This window comes from Nyctereutes procyonoides, unplaced genomic scaffold (assembly GCF_905146905.1).
Source record: "Nyctereutes procyonoides isolate TBG_1078 unplaced genomic scaffold, NYPRO_anot_genome, whole genome shotgun sequence".
Taxonomy (NCBI): domain Eukaryota; kingdom Metazoa; phylum Chordata; class Mammalia; order Carnivora; family Canidae; genus Nyctereutes; species Nyctereutes procyonoides.
In genome coordinates, this window is record NW_026575024.1 from 26,151,607 (window position 1) to 26,173,636 (window position 22,030).

At 38.1% G+C, this 22,030-nt stretch overlaps 1 protein-coding gene, 1 non-coding gene and 1 pseudogene across 2 annotated transcripts in view; 1 reads left to right on the forward strand and 2 right to left on the reverse strand.

Annotated features, from left to right (window-relative positions):
- The window catches only part of ASXL1 (ASXL transcriptional regulator 1), an 80,410-nt gene that overhangs the window by 19,695 nt on the left and 38,685 nt on the right, over positions 1-22,030 (reverse strand). The window lies entirely within an intron of this gene.
- LOC129496308 (small ubiquitin-related modifier 2-like) lies at positions 5,134-5,524 on the forward strand (annotated as a pseudogene).
- TRNAK-UUU (transfer RNA lysine (anticodon UUU)) lies at positions 13,804-13,876 on the reverse strand. The gene has a single exon. It is a non-coding gene; the product is annotated as a tRNA-Lys (tRNA).

Sequence of the window (22,030 nt, forward strand, 5' to 3'; positions counted from 1 at the left end):
CCCCGTTCTCTTCCCCACCTCTGCTCATGCTCTTCCTTTCTCTCTCTCAAATAAATAAATAAATAAAATCTTTTTAAAAATTAATGAAATGTTTTCATCAAGCCTCAGAGAAAGCCTCCAAATCACCTCCATTTTACCCATTAAAATATTAAGGAAGTAGTCCTCTGGAAAAATTCTCATGCATTTGCACATGGAGACTACAAAAGTGAAAAAGAAATTGCTGCAGTGGTGTTTGTAATCGTACAACAACAAAAAACACAGGGCAGGGCAGCCCCGGTGGCACAGCGGTTTAGCGCTGCCTGCAGCCCAGGGCGTGATCCTGGAGACCCTGGATCGAGTCCCACGTCGGGCTCTCTGTATGATGCCTGCTTCTCCCTCTGCCTGTGTCTCTGCCTCTCTCTCTGTCTCTATGAATAAATAAATAAAATCTTAAAAAAAAAAAAAAACACACAGGGCACCTGGGTGGCTCAGTGGTTGAGCATCTGCCTTTGGCTCAGGTCGTGATCCTGGAGTCCTGTGATCAAGGCCTGCATCAAGCTCCTTCAAGGAGTCTGCTTCTCCCTCTGCCTATGTCTCTGCCTCTGTGTGTCTCTCATGAATAAATAAATAAAATCTTAAAAAAAACAAAAAACCTAGGCATCCATAACATCAGGTATATTGGTATGATACACTATTAAACAGTAGTTGAAAGAAATAAAAATACACCTATACAAACAAAGAGATCACACATTTTTAATGGATCTATGTGAATAGGAAGGATACACATAAATGATAGTGGTTGCTACAGGGAAGGAACAAGGGCCATAGTCCTGGGTGGCAGGTGGAGGGATAGGGACCAGGTAGGGTCTGGTATGGATGTCATGGTCATTTCCCACTTTCTTTGCACAAAGGCCTGAGCTTCCATTTATGTCCAAAATGGACATAAGACTTCTAAAGAAGTCTCTTTAGAATGACCCTAAGGGAATAATAAAGGTATCAATGGACAAAGGGAAAGGGGGAGGAAAAGGCAGCAGATGAGAGATGTCGACAGAATTTTGGAAGATGGATAGCACGAAGACAGGAACTGACTCAGCAGGGAAAAAGAAAGCTGTCATTTGAGGCTGCAGAGGTCAAAGCCAAAAAGTTGGCCAGTTAGTACTGCAAAACCCCCAAGAGGGCAGTGATTAAAGGTACCAGAAACCACTGCACACAGGGACGAGGCATGGGAATGAAAACAGAACTGGTTGGAAGTCTGATTCAGAAGTTCGACCCCTCAGGTCCCCTCTCTGTACCCAAATCATTAAGCAATATCCATCTCTAGCCTCAGAAGAAAATAGGAGATTTAATTCTAATTAGACTGAACCAAAGAGGGTCCAGAATAGAAGACACCAGCTCAAGGAGTGAGGGAGGAAGTGAGATGCTTCACTCTAAACAGGAGCAGTAAGTCAAAGACCATATCCAAAACAGGGACACCATCAGCTCCCTTCTCCAAATTGGCTCCCAAAGCTTTCCTAATAAAGTAGCTCTACAATCCCAGCCCTAGCCTGCTCTCAAGTGGCTGGCAAGAGAGAAAAGGATTTCTCTTCCCAGAAAAAGTGACCAGTCTATCAGAAAACACCTTCTGGTAGATAACTGGGGATTCCAAAAAAATAAAAATAAAAAAGCATCTGGGTTCCCACTATCTATCACATCCAACAAATAGTGCCCACAGAATCTGCCAATTCTCTCACTGTGAGTGACCTATCCAGGGCCACCAGATATTTGAGGACAACTGTCATATGAAACAGCAACCAAAAACAAAAAGGCATGAAAGGAAACAGAGATAATGAAGATTTCACAGTAAATGTTCTCAAAGAGTCCCCAAACAAAAAGTACAGAATGCTATTTGAATGCTATTTAAACAAATAAATAAGGGGATCCCTGGGTGGCTCAGCGGTTTAGCGCCTGCCTTTGGCCCAGGGCATGATCCTGGAGTCCCGGGATCGAGTCCCGCGTTGGGCTCCTGGCATGGAGCCTGCTTCTCCCTTCTCCTGTGTCTCTGTCTGTCTCTCTCTCTCTGTGTCTATCATAAATAAATAAATAAATCTTTAAAAAAAATAAGGGAACATCAGTGAATGTGAGCAATCTGCTAGAAATACAAAATGATACAAAACAAAACCCCCTGAAACAACAACAAATAGGTTATATTCCAAAGAACTGACTCAGTAGAAAAAGAAAATTGGTTACATCAAGAAAGTCCCACATCAAATAGAAGTTCCAAGAAGAGAAAACAGAAAAGATAGTAATGCAAGAAGTTTTCCCAAAATGAAAAGACCTGAATTTCCAGGTTTATAAAGCAAAATGCCCTGCACAATAAATGAAAAAGACCCATTCCACAGCACTGCACCATACAATTTCAGAAAGAGAACTGAAAGAGACCCTAAAATCTTCCATTCAGAGAGAACACATCACACACAAAAGAATCAGAATGGCATTGATGTTTCTCAAGAGCAGTTTTAAAGAAAATAATATTCTCTTTAAAATATATATATTTATTGATTTTAGAGAGAGAAAGCGCAGAGGCACAAGTGTGGGTGGGAAGGAGCAGAAGGGGATAGAGTCTCAAGCAGACTACGCTGAGCACAGAGCCTGACTCAGGATTCAATCTCATGACCCTGAGATCACAACCTGAGCTGAAAGCAATAGACAGACATTTAACCAACTGTACCAACCTGGGTGCCCCAGAATGTAATATTTTCTACATTTTGTTCTAAAGTTTTATTTATTTAAGTAATCTCTACAGCCAATGTGGTACTCAAACCCATGCCCCAGAGATGGAGTCACCTGCTCTTCTGACTGAGCCAGCCAGATGCCCTTCTAAAATTCTTAAGTCAAACCAATAATACAGCTTGGAACACAGGAATAAAGAAATGTGAGGTTTCAAACTGTTAACCTTCTATACACCTATTCTTGGGAAGCAACTGGAGAATCTGTTACACAAATGAATATCAATAAAGAACAAACCAAACTAAAACAAAAATTATATCCAAACAAGAGCTAGGAGAGAAACTATATCTACAGGAGACAAGTAAAAAGAATTCCCAAGGTGGTGATGAAAGGAAAGCTCGGGAAAACTGTACATCAAACAGGGTAATCAACTCACTCCAATTTGCCTGGGACTTTCTCAGTTTTAGCACTAACGTTCTGTGCCCCTGGAAATTTCTCAGGAGACTGGCCCCTCTACAAACCAGGAATAGGATAAAGGACGGCTCCAGGACTGACCTTCAGAAGGAAGAGTGAAACTGAGGTGTCTGACCACATCAAAAGAATTTTATCACTATTAACAGCATTAGCTTCATCTTTTGTTTGTAATCTATTTTGCTTTTTCCTGCTCTTTATTATTTTATTTACTATTTTTAAGTTTGTGAAACATAATATAGTTATAAAACCCAAACTATATAAAAGGTTATGCTCAGAGAATTGACACTGCCCTCATCCCTTCTCTTCCCATCTCACCACCAAATGTCCACTTCGTTCCCATCCATCCCGTTGGGTAAACCATCTTATCAGTTTCTGGTTTCTTCTTCTAGTGGCTATTTTTTGCACAAATGATAATATGCACATCCATTTTATTTCCCCTTTATTCTTAGACAAACAAATTGCATGCCATACACAGTATTTAGCACTTGCTATTTTCATCCAACCATATATTCTGGAAATCATTCAATCATTTCATAGACAGTCTTCATTCTCTTCTCAGCTGCATAAAAATCCATGACGCAGATGGACCAAAGTTTATTGATGCACCCATTCCCCCATGTACTGGCACTTAGGTGGCTTTTAACATTTCACAAATAGAAATACTACTGTCTTGAACAACCTCATGAATCTGTACTTTTGTATTGTTAAAGGTGCATCTTCAGGGTAAATTCCTGAAGTAGAAATCCTGAGTCAAAGATTAAATGCAAATGTAATTTGGTTAATGCGAAATTCCCCTCAAAAAAATTGCATGGATTTGTATTCCTAACAAATGCAGGAGAGAGCCTGTTTTCCCACAGCCTTGAGAAGAGAAACTACTGTGATACATATAAGCAGAAAATGTTGAAGTATTTCAAATGATTAACATAACCACACTGAAGGAGGACAGGGGTGGATCTAGCCCAAATAACTTTTGAACACGCTATTTTAACTATGTACACTTGAGCTCAAGAACTAAAACTATAAACAGTGAGCTCTCTTTTTACTAGATTTGTTTTTCACAATGGAATGGGCTGAGAGTTCTGAAACCATTAAATGTTTATTCTGAACTGAGCAAATGATCAAAGTAGATAACACGAGTCAGGATTCTCACTGTTGGTGCAGCAAGTTATAAATACAGAAAGGGGTAAAGCTAGAATGAACCCTGCAGTAGGAGATGAGAATTGAAGACATCAGTATGAACCAACATATGTAAAGACAGACAGATACAGACATAGAAGTACATATCATGGACACTATTTTGAACTAAGAGGATCCTGAGATCCCTGGGAAAATGGCTGATTCCAAAGCAGGAGCTGCAAAATATAAGTTAAACCCAGACACATCTTGCTGGGCCAGAAAGCAAAGAAGTAAAAAAAAATGTTTGGAATGAGGGGGACCTGTTAGGATACAAAAGCCATGGTGAAGGGAGTCCCAATGGTCACCTCTGCACAATTCATGCATTAAAGCTAATGACAGTAACAGATAACTCAATAGTAAAGTAAGAAACCATAAATCCATAATGAATAAACAAATAAGGGAGAGAAGAAGGCTCTTCCTTACTGCAGAATTTCAATTAACAAATGTCAAATGAATTTTTAAAAATTGCCACTTGACAACAATCAGAATAGTGACCGTTTTAGGCAAAACTCATTCACCTGGGGATGCTAAAACTAGTGGTTGAAAGTTTGATGAGACTAATTACATAAACTCAAAGTATCGTTTCACAAGATGCTTCTTATTTACAATGAGAAAATGGCAGACAACACCTCAACCAAGTAACTGAAGTTATTATGAGAACTCAGACAAAAAACAATCGTCTGTCTTCTAATGTACCAAGGACAGCATTGCTCCTGAAATATTTCTGTCAAAAACTTATTACTTGAATCTAATAGTGAAAAAACATCAGAAAAACCCAGACTGGGGAGCTTTCTAGAAAGTAACTGGTCCTTCTTCTGCCACTCCTGGTGTTGCTTATGTGCTTAGTCAGTATGGACCTGGTACCTCTTTGGTGAAGTGACAGCTGAGGGAACTCAGGCACTTGCTATGACCACTGCAAAGCCCAAGGAATGAGTCAAGCCTGAGAGCAATGATCATATTCACTCCAAGGTGGCATGGTAGGATGGTTCTGTGGTGCACTTTAAAAGGTATACATACACCACTTAGTAAACTCATGAAAGCCTATTATCAATGACAGGGTTTGTCAATGAGGCAGATCAAATTCCAATTTGAAGGGCAGCCAATCAACGAAAAAGACACACTTGCACAGTAGGAAATGGAGAATAAAGATACAACTGATGTGTTCTAGCAGCAGACAGGTGTCTATTAAGAAGGGAACCTGTTACTTTAAAACTCTGCTCCTACAGACCAAGAAGACATTCACAATGAGAAAACTACAATTTAGTTCAACTAACTACATACTACTACAGTATAGTTTTCTCGATTCTTTCATTTTCCTATTCCCCATTCCTTATTATTCATAAAGTAACTGTGTGTATGCACAAGCATATTGCATTTCTTAAAAAACTAAATGGGTAATGGTATATTTTGATCAACATAAAGTAGAAATGCAATGAGGAAAAATACTGCTTCTGTGAGCATACCCCTTTCTCCATTAGTAGCATGCTTATTAAAGTCTTATCTTTATATTCTGGTAAATTATTTTGTCTTCACTGTTTAACAAAAAAAGAACAACATGAAAATCCTTGAATTCCTTGTTCAATTATGGAATTTTAATGTTTTTCATTTATCATTGTAAAACCAAGGAGAATTTTATAACAGTTTTTGTACATAGCTGTTACATGTAAGACAATCTGTTTTTAAGCAGGGATAAATTACTCTAAAAAAGGGATCCCTGGGTGGCGCAGCAGTTTAGCGCCTGCCTTTGGCCCAGGGCGTGATCCTGGAGACCCGGGATCGAATCCCACGTCAGGCTCCCGGTGCATGGAGCCTGCTTCTCCCTCTGCCTATGTCTTTGCCTCTCTCTCTCTCTCTCTCTCTCTCTCCCTCTCATAAATTAAAAAAAAAAAATTACTCTAAAAAAATGAATCCTGGATACTTTTCAAATCAAGCACTGTGTTGTTTAAACAAACTTTTTTTTTAAGATTTTATTTATTCATTCATAGAGATGCAGAGAGAGAGGCGCAGAGACATAGGCAGAGGGAGAAGCAGGCTCCATGCAGAGAGCCCGAAGTGGGACTCGATTCAGGGTCTCCAGGATCATGCCCTGGGCTGCAGGTGGCACTAAACTGCTGTGCCACGGGGGCTGCCCAAACTTATTTAAAAAAGTACAGGGATGCCTGGGTGGCTCAGCGGTTGAGCATCTGCCTTCAGCTTAGGGCATGATCCCAGGATTTGGGATAGAGTCCCATATTGGGTTCCCTGTGAGGATCTTGCTTCTCCCTCTACCTGTCTTTGCCTCTCTCTGTATCTCTCATGAATAAATAAATAAATCTTTTAAAAAATAATAATAAAATAAAATAAAAGTACATGGCCTATACTCAAAAAATACTAAGGTCACAAAAGACAAAATTTGTGGGAACTTTTCCAGATTAAAGGAAATGAAAGAGACTTGACCCAAAAAATGTACCATGTGATTCAGGACTGGATATACCCTCAAACATAATATTAAAATTAGCATTAGTAAAACAAGAGGGAAAATTTGAATGAAGTATGTAGATTAGCCAGCAAGCAGTACTATATCTATGTTAATTCTCTGATTCTGATAATTACAATGTGGTTATGAAAGAGAATCTCCTTGTTTTTAGTAAGTAAGTAAAGATAAAAGAACATTATGTCTGCAACTTACTTTGGCAAGAATAAAAATAATATGTGGAGAATGACAAGGCAAATACAATAATATGAGAAATTATGTAAAAATTTTTTTAAAGAATCAACTGAATACATTAAAGAAAAAACCAAAAAGTTTAAAAATCATTTCCACTTGCAATAGCATCAAAATTTTAAAATTAAAAAAAATTTTTTTAAATACTTTAAAGAAAAAAAAATACTTTAAAGATTTCAAAAAACAGGTAAGACCTCAATGGAAACCATAAAACACTGCCAAAAAGAAAAAAATCAAAGACAACCTAAATCAATAGAGAGATATACCATGTTCATAGATGGGAAAAATCAGTGTCAAAATGCTAATTTTCTGAAAACTGAACTGTAGATTCAATGCAACCCCAAAACTCCAAAAAGCATTGCTTTAGTAAAAACTGAGAAGTTGATTTTAACATTTGTTTGAAAACTTAAAGGACCAAGAACAGTCAAAACAATCTTGAAAAAGAACACTCATACTACTAATAATACTACCTGATTTCTTGACTTACTAAAATCAAAAGGTTATGATATTGGAATAAAGGTAAATAGATTGATGGAACTGAATACCAAAACGTATCTAGATATATACAATTTTTGACAAAAGCACCAATCTATTCAATGGGGAAAGGCTTCCACAAATAAGGCAACTAGGTAGCTAGATAAACAAAACCCAAAACTTGAACCACTATCTCAAATTACAACCAACAGTTAATTTGGATCACAAACCTCAATGTAAGAGCCAAAAATACAAAGTTTTTAGAAAGAAATATAATAAAATATAACTGTGTTGGGGACACCTGAGTGGCTCAGTTCGTTAAGCATCCAACTCCTGATCTCAGCTTAGGTCTTGATCTCCGGGCCTTCATGCTGGGCTCCATGCCCAGCATGGAGCCTATTTTAATTAATTAGTGTTACTGGATAGGTTTCTAGAAACATTAACTATGTATTTCTTAATGTGATAAAATGGATTTTTTCAAAATTGAAAACTTCTATCACCGACACCTCAATAAAAACTTTAAAAAGGCAATGAACAGACTGGAAAAAAAGTATTTACATGACATAGATCTGACAAAGGAGTTGCATCCAAAGTAGATTTTTAAAATTCTACAAACAAAAAACAAAAAGACCAACTTTTTAAATAAAGACAATGGACTTATTTAAGAGACAGAAAGTGAGTGGAAGGGAGAGAGAGAGAGAGAAGCTGAAGCAAACTCCGAGCTGAGCTCAAAGAGTTGGGACACCCAACTGACCAGGTGCCCCAAGACAAAGTATTTTTTTAAAAGGGAAAAGCTGCCATATTTTTTCCCCAAACTAATCTTTCTTACACTAGAGGGAGAAGAAGAGCCCTGGTGACCAAAAGTAGGGTATCAGACCCCAAGTGGGGCCAAGAAGGTCTCCATGCACAAGGGTGGCATAGTGTTGGAGACTGAGCTCAAGAAGGGTAAAATGCCCCAACCAAGTATGACAAGGGGCAGGGTATCAAAGCCAAGCTGGGTGAGGAGGGTAATTTATTTGAGAGGGTACTGGTGTGGGCAATCAGAGCCTTAAGCCAGTAAGGCAGTCATCCTTGGGGACCGATAAAATATAGGGTGTTGGGAGTCCAAGAGGGATAAAGAGAACATCTTTGTCAGGGAAAGGTATCAACAGTGATGGGGTAGGAAATTATGTAAGAGGATGGGAGGACTAAACAAGTAAATATATTAAGTAACCGGAAAAATAGCTAGATTTCTTACTGTTGGAGAAGGTAGTTACAAATATGGACAAGGAGAACTCTTTAGAATGAACCCTCTGGGCTTGATTAGAATTTGTGGTACTGGTGTAAAGTCTTGGTTTTTAACATGTTCAGATAAAGACAGACATAAATATAGATATAAGTGCATATATGTATAAGTATGTATACACATGTATATGCCCAAATTTTCCTTAGTCTCTTCTCACTGGGAGGAACTGGTATCAGCAACACCCCAATAGCAGCAAGCACATCTAGAACCTAAATCTTGGCTTCTGAATACCATTATATACTAAAAGAACCAGGACTCAATGGAGAAAAGACCAATATTAAGGGCTAAGGCAGGGAAAGTACACAGTGTACCTACATCACCTTTCTGATAATAGCTGTCCAAGAATGATGAGAATAGGTCAAGGGACACAGAAGCCAGATCAACAAAATCCCTAACCAGCCAAGTTAGTAACACTTGGAACAGCTAAATAAGTAATAACAGATTATAACCCACTGAATAAAACAGAAAACCATGATTTTATACAGATATAAACAAACTGAAATTTAGAAGGAGAATAGGATATTAGAGCTCCCCAGGGAAAAGAGGGGAGTTTCACAGTGATTAAGACTAGCAGATGCTACCTTAACTAAGCAGTAAAAGTGGATATGAGTAGTTGGACAAGTTGAAATCAAGAGCCATCTGAGAGGATGCACTAAGAACACAGCATTAGGGGATCCCTGGGTGGCGCAGCGGTTTGGCGCCTGCCTTTGGCCCAGGGCGCGATCCTGGACACCCGGGATCGAGTCCCACGTCGGGCTCCTGGTGCATGGAGCCTGCTTCTCCCTCTGCCTATGTCTCTGCCTCTCTCTCTCTGTGACTATCATAAATAAATAAAAATTAAAAAAAAGAACACAGCATTACTTTTCTGATAGACCTGATGAAGATACATAACCTGAATCTAATCATGAAAAAATCTAAGAAAACCCAAACTAAGCAACATCCTATGAAATAACTGGTCTGTAATCTTCAAAAGAGTTAAGGTCATGAAAGTCAAAAAAAGATGAAAGAACTGTTCTACATTAAGGAGACCAAACACTTATGACAACTACAGGTAACATATAATTCTGAACTAGATCCTTCAGACATAAAGGACATTACAGGGACAATCAGCATAACTTTAATGGAATCTGAGGATGAGATGATAAAAATATCTCACTGTAGTTTTCTGAATTTGATGGATGTATTGTGGACATGCAGCAACACATCCTTTTTCCTGTGTCTAGCTGACACACAATGTTACATTTCCTGTGTCTAGTCGACATACAATGTGACACAATAGGGACGCCTGGGTGGCTCAGCAGTTGAGCATCTGCCTTTAGCTCAGGGTGTGATCCCAGAGTCCCACATCGGGCTCCCTACATGGAGCCTGCTTCTCCCTCTGCCTGTGTGTCTCTGCCTCTTTCTGTCTTTCATGAATGAATAAATAAATAAATCTTAAAAAAAAAAATGTGACACAGATAGTGATCTCACAAGTTTATGTATTATGCTATGCTCAAAAGTGCGCCTACCATCCGTCATCACACATCACTATTACAGTATCACAATGTTCCTCATGCTGTGCTTTTTTATTCTGACTTATTCAGTTCATTTTTTTTAAGATTAATTAATTAATTAATTAATTAATTTATTTGTGTGTGTGTGTGTGAGAGAGAGAGAGAGAGAGAGAGAGAGAGAGAGAGAGAGAGACAGGCAGAGACACAGGCAGAGGGAGAAGCAGGCTCCATGCTGGGAGCCTGATGCGGGACTTGATCTCGGGACTCCAGGATCACACCCTGGGCCAAAGGCAGGCGCTGAACCGCTGAGCCACCCAAGGATCCCCTGACTTATTCATTTCATATCATATTTGTCTTCCTCAGTCTGCCTTATTTCACTTAGCATTTATACCCTGTAAGTCCATTCATGTTACCTCAAATGGCATTATCTCTTCTTTATGACTGCATAATATTTGTGTGTGTGTGTGTGTGTGTGTGTACACATCTTCCTTATCCATTCATCTACTGATGGACACTTAAGTTTGCTTCAATATCTTGGCTATTGTAAATAATGCTGCAATGAACACAGGGGTGCATATATATTTTTTTCAAATTACCGTTTTTGTTTTCTTTGGGTAAATACCCAAAAGTGGAATTATTGAATCATATAGTATTTTTTTAAAGATTTTATTTATTTAAAAATAATAAAGAGAGAGAGAGAGAGCACACAAGGAAGGGGAGCAGCAGAGGGAGAAAGAGACTTCCCGTTGAGCAGGGAGCCCGACGCAAGGTTCCATCACAACCTGAGCCAAAGGCAGATGCTTAACTAAGTCACCCAGGTGCCCCTGACGATGATGAGTGATGTTAAGCATCTTTTCATGTATCTGTTTCCCATGTGTTTGTCTTCTTTGAAAAAATATCTATTCAGGTTCCCTACCCATTTCTTCATTGGATTTTTTTTTGTTAAGTTATACAAGTTATTCATATATTTGGGATATTAACCTCTTATTGCATATATCATTTGCAAATATATTCTCCCATTCAGTAGGATGCTTTTCTGTTTCCTTCACTATGCAACAGCTCTCTATTTTGCTTTTTGTTTTTAAAGATTTTATTTACTTACTCATGAGAAATAGAGAGAGAGAGAGAGAGAGAGAGAGAGAGAGACACAGGCAGAGGGAGAAGCACGCTCTAGGGAGCATGACCAGGGATTGAATCCCGGGTCTCCAGGATCAGCCCCTCGGCTGAAGGCGGCACTAAACCACTGAGCCACCCAGGTGTCCCATAAGCTATTTTGATGTAACACCAATAAGTTTGTTTTTGCTTTATTTTGCCATAGGAGACATTTTTTTAGGATTTTCATGGTTTTAGGTCTCACATTTAGGTCTTTAATCCTTTTTGAGTTTATTTTTTGTATATGGTGTTAAAAAGTGCTCCAATTTCACTCTTTTGCATGTAGCCATCCAGTTTTCCATCACCACTTGCTGAAAAGACAGTCTTTTCTCTCTACTGTATATTTTTGCAACCTTTGTTGTAGATTAACTATCTAATCATGGGTTTATTTCTGGGTTCTCTACTCTGTTCCACTATCTATGTATCTGTTTTGGTGCCAGGACCACACTGTTTTGATTACTACAGCTCTATAGTATAGACCTTGAAATCTGGAATTGTGATACTTCCAGTTTTGCTTTTCTTTCTCAAGATTGTTTTGGCTATTCAGGATCTTTTGTGGCTCTATACAAATTTTAATATTACTTGTTCTAGTTTTATGAAAAAAAAATGCTATTGGTAGTTTGATAGGGATTGCATTGAATCTGTACACTACTTGAGTAACATGAACATTTTAACAATATTAATTCCTCCACTGAGGCAAATATCCCATACACAATGAAATACTGACACTCAGGAATAAAGGTACGCACAATGGGGGATCTAAAGTAGTTCAGGAAAAGTTTTGTTCTGTATTTTACAACTTTTCTGAAAGCTTATCAATGTTAAAAAGAAATTCTTTTTTAAATGGGCTAAACAATAGACATTCAAATAGAAAGATGATAAAAATGGCCAATAAACACATAAAAATATATTCATCATCACTTATCAGAGAAATGTAAACTAAAACAATGAGACAGGAAGAAAAATATATGATTTCTATTAATGCAAAAAATTACTGAGAAAATTCGACACACATTCATGATACTTTCAATAGACTAGGAACAGAAGGGAACTTGCTCAACTTGACAAAGAGCAAAATATCTACAAAATATCCACAACATATTCATAGCTAACGTCATACTAATAATGAAAAACTGAATGTTTTCCCTTAAAAACTGAGAAGAAGGTAAGGATATCTATTCTCACCATTCCTATTCAACAGAGCTTGAAATGTCAGCCAGTGAAATCAGTCAAGAGAAGATAATAAAAGGCACACAGATCAGAAGTAATATATAAAGCCAGCTCTTTTCACAAATGACACGATGGTCTGTGTAGAAAATCCCAAGAAACTTAGAGGAAAAACTCCTTGAAGTAGTAACTGAGTTTATCAAATTAAGCAAGCTATAGATTAATATACAAAAATCAATACCAGTTATATGCAAGCAATCCACAATTAGAAACCAAAATTAAAATCACAATACAATTTATAATAGCCTCCCAAAAAATTAAATACTGAGGTGTAGACCTAACAAAACATACAAAATCTATACACTAAAACTATAAAATGCTGATGAAAATATCAAGGATAAATAAATAAAAAGACATCATTCATATTCATAGATTGAAGTCTCAAAACTGTCAAGATGTCAATTCTCCCCAAACTGATTTACTGGTTGAGTGTATTCACTATGGAAATCTCAGCAAAAAAAGAATTTGTAGATATAGGTAAGATGATTCTACATGGAAAGGCGAAAAAAATGAGAACAGCTAAAACTATTTTGAAAAATATAATAAAGCTGAAGGAATCACACCACCTGATTTTATATCCTATCATACAACATTAATCAAAATAGTATGGTACTGACAGAGGAACAGATATACAGGTAAATGGAAGAGAGTCAAAAGCAAAACCTTTTACAAAATATGGCCAACTGATTTTTGACAGAGCTATAAAGGCAAGTTAATAGAGAAAGGACAGTTTTCACAAATAAATGGTAATTTAACAAGTGGCCATCCAAAAGGCAAAAAATGAACCGTGATAGAACTTTATACCTAATTCAAAAGTTAACTCAAAAGGAATAACAGACCTAAATGGAAAACACAGAACTTTTAGGGCCACCCAAATGGCTCAGTCAGTGGAGTATGCAACTCTTGATCTCAGGGTTGTGAGAGTTCAAGCTCCACACTGGATGTAGCCATTACTTAAAAATAAACCTTTAAAAAAAAATAAAACTAAAAAAAATAAAAAATAAAAAAAACTTCTAGAATGTAAGAGAAAATTTTTGTCTACAGTTAGACAAACAGTTCTTATACATAACAAAAAAAAACCTATAAAATAAAATTTTAATTTTTTTAAAGATTTTATTTTTAAGTAATTTCTCCACCCAACATGAGGCTTGAACTCATGACCTTGAGATTAAAAGTCGCATACTCCACCAACTGAGCCAGCCAGGTAGCCCTAAAATAAAAATTTTTAATCAATAAATTAGACTTCATCAAGATTCAAAACTCTTGGGACGCCCGGGTGGCTCAGCAGTTAAGCGCCTGCCTTTAGCTCAGGGCGTGATCCTGGAGTCCTGGGATCGAGTCCCACCTCGGGCTTCCCTACATGGAACCTGCTTCTCCCTCTGCCTGTGTCTCTGCCTCTCTGTCTCTCTCATAAACAACCAAACAAAAAGATTCAAAACTCTTACTCTGTAAAAGACACTTTGAAGAAAACAAAAAGGCTGGAAAAAACATCTGCAAATCATATATCCAACGGTTTATATCTCAACAACTTTATACATCCAATAGTTACAAAGCAATCCAATCAGAAAATGGACAAAAGGGCACACGGCTGAACACAGAGCTGCCTAGGTGGCTCAGAAGGTTAAACATCTGTCTTTAGGCTCAGGTCATGATCTCCAGGTGCTGGGATCAAGCCCCATGTGGGGCTCTTCTCCCTTCCATGTAGTAGGCTGCTTCTCCCTCTCCCTCTGCCACTCCTCCTTTTTGTGCTCTCTCGTTCTCTCTCTCAAATAAATCAAATCCTTATTTTTTAAAAGATTTTACTTATTTATTCATGACAGACACAGAGAGAAGGCAGAGACATAGGCAGAGGGAGAAGCAGCCTCCTCACAGGGAGCCTGATGTGGGACTCAATCCTGGAACACTGGGATCATGCCCTGAGCTGAAGGCAGATGCCCAACTGCTGAGCCACCAAGGCATCCCTAAATAAAATCTTCAAAGAGCACCTGAACATAAATTACACCAAAAGATACTGAAATAGAATATAAGTATACGTGAAAAGATATGGAAACCGGGCAGCCTGGGTGGCTCAGCAGTTTAGCACCGCCTTCAGTCCAGGGCATGATCCTGGAGACTGGGGATCCAGTCCCACATCACGTTGCCAGCATGGAGCCCGCTTCTCTCTCTGCCTATGTCTCTGCCTCTCTTTCTCTCTCTCTCTGTCTCATGAATAAATAAAATCTTTTAAAAAATGTATAAAAAAAAGATATGGAAATCATGACCCACTAGGAAAAAGCAAATTAAGTCTTGTGTGATTAATGGGCACCTATTAGAATAGATAAAAGAAAAAATATTGATAATACCAAATGCTGTTGAGAAAGCACAGCAACTCATAACATCACTAGTAGGAATGAAAAATGGTACTCTCACTTTGGGGAAAAAAAGAAGCGTGGCAGTTTCTCACAGAGCCATACATATATATAACACAGTAATTCCATTCATACATATTTATCTTAGGATAAATATTTTCACACCGAAACCTGTATGCAGATTTTCATAGTGGCTTTATATGTAATAGCCCCAAACTAGTAACAACTCAAATGTTCCTTACTGGAAGAATGGATTATAACAGTATACTCATAAAATGGAATACCAGTTCAACAATAAAAGAAAGTGTTGATAAACACAAGTTGGAAAGATTCCAATACTATGATGAGTGAAAAACACCAATCTCAAAAGGAACATATTATATGATTCTATTTCATTCTGAAAAGTATAAAATTCTAATAAGGCTATCCTAGACTATCCAGCAGACTGATTCTATATTGTTGTGTAACAAATTACCACAAAGTTAGTGGTTTAAAACAACACATATTTATTATTTTTTCAAGATTTTATTTATTTGACAGAGAGATCACCAGCAGGGGGGAGTGGCAGGCAGAAGGAGGAGAAGCAGACTCCCCAAAAAGCAGAGAGCCTGACGCTGAACTCAATCCCAGGAACTTGGGATCATGGCCTGAGCTGAAGGCAGAGGCTTAACTGACTGAGCCACCCAGGCACCCAACACACATTTATTATCATCTCAAATTTCCAGGGGTATGAACTTATGGTTTAGCTGGATCTTCCAGTCGGGGGCTCATTAAGTTTTAAATCAAAGTGTCAACCAAGCTGCTTTCTTTTTTAGAGCTCAGGGTTCTTTTCCAAGCTGACATGGCTACTGGCAGAAAACAATTTCTTATGGCTATAGGCCTAAGGTCAATTTCTTACTGGCTGTCAGCTGGGGCCTGAACTCAACTCCTAAAGAGGTCCCTACAGTTATTGTGACGTGGCCCTCACAATATGCATCTTGCTTCTTCAAAGTAAGCAAAAATTGCTCAATTCTTCCATCTCAAACCTCCAGGTCCTCTTTTATATTCATTTGAGACAAGGATACAGACAGAGAGAGCAAGAGTAGGGGGAGAAGAAGAGGGAGGAGAAGCAGACTCCCCACTGAGCTGGGAGCTTGACACAGGGCTTGATCTCAGGACCCTGAGATCATGACCTGAGCCAAAGGCAGACACTCAACTGTCTGAGCCACCCTGGTGCCCCCAGGTCCTTTTTTGTTTGTTTGTTTCTTAAAGATTTTATTTATCTATTCATGAGAGACAGAGAGAGAGAGAGGCAGAGACACAGGCAGAGGAAGAAGCAGGCTCCATGCAGGGAGCCTGACACAGGACTCGATCCCAGGTCTCCAGAATCCCTCCCCGGGATGAAGGCAGCACTAAACCGCTGAGCCACCAGGGCTGCCCCCCTAGGTCCTCTTTTAAAGGGCTTGCCTGACTAGATCAGGCCAACTCAAGATAATCCTTCTTTGAGTTGACTTAAAGTCATCTGACTAAGGACTTTAATTATACCTGTAAATCTCTTTGCTTTTGCCATATTCTATTGTGAGAAGCAAAGCGCAGTTCTCACCCCCATGCCAGATAAAGAGATAACAGAAAGACACAGGTATCAGGGGGATCCCTGGGTGGCTCAGCCGTTGAGTGTCTGCCTTCAGTTCAGGGCGTGATCCCGGAGTCCAGGGATCAAGCCCCACATTGGGCTCCCTGCATGGAGCCTGCTTCTCCCTCTGCCTGTGTCTCTGCCCCTGTCTCTCATGAATAAATAAAATCTAAAAAAACAAAAAAAAAAAACCACACAGGTATGAGAATCATCTTAGATTCTTGCCTAACACATCTAGCCTTCAGCCATCCCTCCAGCTGACCAGATACTTGAGGCCAGCCCAGATTACCTCAGATAATCTGACCCAAGCCAGACCAAAAAAAAAAAAAACCCTGCCCATCCAACAAATTCTCAAAAGGAATTGTGAATTGAGTATATAATTGTTTTAAGGCACCAAGTTTTGGGATGGCCTGTTACACAGCAAAAGCTAATGGATACAACACACATAAAATATTCAGTCGTATGGAAGTATGGAATAATGAGGGGGGCTCAATGATCAGGCAGAATTGTCCCTCCTGATGGGGCCAGGAATGCCACAGGGAAATGTACATACACACATATTTTTAATCTAAAAATTAAACAAGAAAATAAGCTTCATCTATTCAGTATATGGATTAACAGTGCTGCCCTCTTTCAATTCCTGTATCAGTCCTACATCACAGTCAGTATCCTGAAATTCACTCACTTGTTCTCTCATCTAACCTTGTTAGATAAACGACTTTATTATCTAGTTTTAATAAGGCTTAAAAACATTACCTTAAAGAAACAGCAGATCTGAGATAACACTAAAAATGTGAGTACAAATAATAATAATAAAGGACACCGAGAAAATAGCAGGGCTGATATTTTTACACCAAATATATAAACTCTTCATCAGGTACATTACAAGGTAAAACCAATGATGAGCATATCATTCATATCTAAAAAGAAGTTAGCCCAAAGTAATCAAAAGTAGGTAACGGCAGCCCGGGTGGCTCAGTGGTTTAGCGCCACCTTCAGGCCAGGGTGTGACCCTGGAGACCCAGGATCGAGTCCCTGCAAGGAGCCTGCTTCTCCCTCTGCCTGTGTCTCTGCCTCTCTCTCTCTGTCTCTCATGAATAAATTTTTTAAAAAAAGTAGATAACACTAACTGAAATTTAATACAGCTTCTATCAAAAAAATATAGCTTCTATCGATAAGATAATTAAATGTTAAAAAAAATTAAAAAAAGATAATTAAATGTTAAGTAATTATTTTTAAAATACACTATAATTTTTAAATATTCTTAAATTTCTGTTTTAGAGTGTCTCAGTGGATGTATTATAAAAAACTATATGCTAACTTATATCTAGTTATAATGTATAAATAATATAATGTATGAAGATGTAAACTCCAGATATTTTTGTTACCATTAGGATAATTTTTTAAAGATTTTATTTATTTATTCATTTGAGAGAGAGAGATAGAGAATATGAATGTGCATGTGAGTGGGGGGAGGGTCAGAGAAAGGAGACAGGGAATCCCAAGCTGACTCTACACTGAGTATGGAACCCAGTGTGGGGCTTGATCCCACAACCCTGAGATCGCCACATGAACCAAAACCAAGAGTCAGATGCCTAACCTACTGAGCCATCTAGGCACCCTAGAGGAATAATTTTTAAAACATGACTGCCACTGAAAAATAACTGCAGTGACATTATCAGAATTGTTCTTTAGCATCATTCTGACAGTAGTGTGAACAGTGCATCAGAGATGGAAAAGAATCTAAAAACCAAACAAAAAATAAGAAACTAATGCAGTAGTAAGGCCAGAAGTAATTACTGCCTGAGTAAGAATGCCAGAACTGTAAGGAAAAAGACTGTGATGTGCATTAAGGAAGAATGAATGAAAAGACATATACAAGCTATTTTTTAAATTTTTATTTATTTATGATAGTCACACAGAGAGAGAGAGTGAGAGAGGCAGAGACACAAGCAGAGGGAGAAGCAGGCTCCATGCACCAGGAGCCCGACGTGGGATTCGATCCCAGGTCTCCAGGATCGGGCCCTGGGCCAAAGGCAGGCGCCAAACCGCTGCGCCACCCAGGGATCCCTATACAAGCTATTTTTGTAAAAGAAAGAAAAGGAAATAAGAAAACATATAACTGTGTTGCTTTATAAACACAGAAAGGATAAATGCCATCTAACAGGCTTAAAAAGCAAGACTCAAAAGGATACATTTCCAAGTAATTTTATCTGCTTTCCAGAACAAAGCTCAAAAATGGTGACGTAAGTACAAAATATACAGAACTCAAAGTAAAATTCACTATATCTCTCCTTCAATCAAAAATTAGGAACACTGAACCAGAAAAATTTGACCCATAATGACAAACAGACCCAAAACTGACACAGATGGACCTAGAAGGTTTAAAAGTTCTTGTATCTATTTCACATGATGAACATTGAACACAGTAAACTGAGATGTGTAAAATATAAAAGACAGCCAAACAGAAATAGAGATTAAAAAAAAAAAAAAACCCACAATGTGTGGATAGCAAACTGAACCCTGTAGAAGAAAAGACAAGTGAGCATAAAGATACACCAGTAGAAACTACCCAAGACAGAGTATAAAGACTGAAAAATTATGAATACCACATTGGTAAGCTGTAACTTCAAATGGCCAAATATACATGTAATTACAGTCCCAAAGAGAGAGAGAAAGTGTAGGAAGAAAGTATTCAAAAAAGTAAAGGCTGAATATTTACCAAATTCTATTCAAGAAGCTTATTAACAAAACCTAGACACAAGAAGCATGAAAACAAGCTATACCAAAATACTTTATAATCAACCTGCTGAAAAAGAATGATAAAAAGAAAATCCTGCAGATCCCTGAGTGGCTCAGTGGGTTTAGCGCCTGCCTTTGGCCCAGGGTGTGGTCCTGGAGTCCCGGGATGGAGTCCCAGGTCGGACTCCCTGCATGGAGCCTGCTTCTCCCTCTGCCTGTGTCTCTGCCTCTCTCTCTCTCTCTCTCTATGGCTCTCATGAATAAATAAATCAAATCAATCAATCAATAGAAAATCCTGAAAGTTACCCAACCTAAAGGAGGAGAAAAGATGCCTTACTCACTAAGAAACAAAGATTAAAATAACAGGATATATCTCATCAGAAATAATGCAAGCCAGAGTGGAACAACTCCTTTAAAGTACAGAAAGAAAAAACATTCAATCCTATAATTGTTTCAAGAAAATATCTTTTTAATAAGAGGAAATAATTTTTCAGACATACAAACACTTTAAAATACTATCACCAGTAGGGGCACCTGGGCAGCACAGCTGGCTAAGCGACCAACTCTTGGTTTCACCTCAGATTGTGATCTCAGAGTCCTGAGATCAAGCCCTGCACTAGGCTCTGAGCTCAGTGAGGAGTCTGAGACTCTCTCCCTCCTCTGCTCCTCCTGCTTGTGTGTTCTCTATAAACACATAAAGTAATAAATAAATAATTCAATAAAATACTATCACCAGTTCACATCATGACAAGAAATATTAAAGTCCTTCTACCAGAATGAAAATGATACCAGATGGGAATCTGGATATAACCCACAGGCAATGAAGAAAGACAATGGACTGTTTAAATGAAAGATAGTAACAATGTACTGTGGGGTTTAAAACATACATAAGTAAAGTGTATGACAACAGCACAAAGACTGAGGAGGGAAAGTGGAAGTGTACTACTGGTAAGGTTCTTATTACAGATAAAGTGAAATAATATTACCTGAAAGTAGACTGTGGTAAATTAAGTAACTATCCAATAAACACTAAAGCAACCACTAAAACAACAAAATAAAGAGGTATGACAAAAAAAAAAAAAAAGAGGTATGACTAAGAGACAAAAAAAGGGAACTGAAAATGTTTTTTAAAAATCCTTAATCCAAAAGAGGACAGAAAAATAAGAAAAAACAAAGAACAGGTGGGACAAAAGAAAACAACACAATGGCAGATTTAAACTCTACAACATCAGTAATCACTTTAAATGTAAATGGTCTATACACCTCAACAAAAAGGCACAGATTATCAAATTGGATAAAAGCAAGGTCCAACTATATGATGCCTGCAAACTAACAAACTCCACTTGAAATATAAAAGCATGAAAAAATATATATCATGCGAACACTAACTGAATGAAAGCAGGAGTGGCTGTATTATTGTAAGAGAAAGTCGATTTCAGATCAAAGAATATTACCAGGGTTAAAGGAAGTCATCTTAATATAGCAAAGAAGTTAGTTCATGAGGAGGAAGACAATCCTAAATGTTTATGAACCTTTTCAGGTAACCGCAAAATATATGAAAATCTACTAAAACCTTTTCAAAGAGGAAATAAATCCCAAATTAAAGATTCAATTCTTTCTATTACTGATAGGATAAGCAGTTAGAAAATCAGTAAGAGGGATCCCTGGGTGGCGCAGCAGTTTAGCGCCTGCCTTTGGCCCAGGGCGCGATCCTGGAGACCCGGGATCGAATCCCAAGTCGGGCTCCTGGTGCATGGAGCCTGCTTCTCCCTCTGCCTATGTCTCTGCCTCTCTCTCTCTCTCTCTCTCTCTCTCTCTCTCTGTGACTATCATAAATAAATAAAAATTAAAAAAAAAGAAAATCAGTAAGAATATAGAAGACTGAACAGTGGTATCAACCAACAAGCTAATCAACACCACATGACAACACAAGATTACATCTTCTTTTCAAGTATACACGGAAATTTTTTTCAAGGTAAGACTTTATTCTGAGCCGCAAAACAAGCCTCAGAAAATTTAGAAAGATTCAAACTATACAAGATATATTCTCTCATAATGGAATTACATTACAAATCAAGAACAGAAAAGTTCTCTGTTTCCCAAATACAGGGAAGCTAAATGTCATACTTCTAAATAACCAATAAAGAAGAAACCAGGGGCACCTGGGTGCCTCAGTCAGTTAAGTATTTGACTTTAGCTCAGGTCATAACCTTGGAGTCCTGGGATGGAGCCCCATATCAGGCTCTGTGCTCAGTGGGGAGTCTGCTTGTCCCCCTCCTTCTGCCCCTCCCCCAACTCATGCATGCACACACTGCCTCTCTCTCCCCCTTCCTCAAATAAATAAAATCTTTAAAAAGAGAAATCAAAAGAAAAATTAGAAAGGTATTTTGAATCAATAAAAATAAAAACACAACATATGGAATATCTTTTTTCTCAGATAAGCATTTAATGTGCACAATAAAATTAAGAAAAAAAGTCAAATACTTCACCTCCCATCATGAGAAAATGGAAAGGATGCAAATTAAACCCAATTCAAGCATAAAAAAGAAAATAATAAAACAAAAACATATCAATAAAATAGACAAGAAACATCAATGAAACCAACAGCACGTTTTTGAGATGATCACTTAAATAGACCAACAGCCAGAATAATCAGGT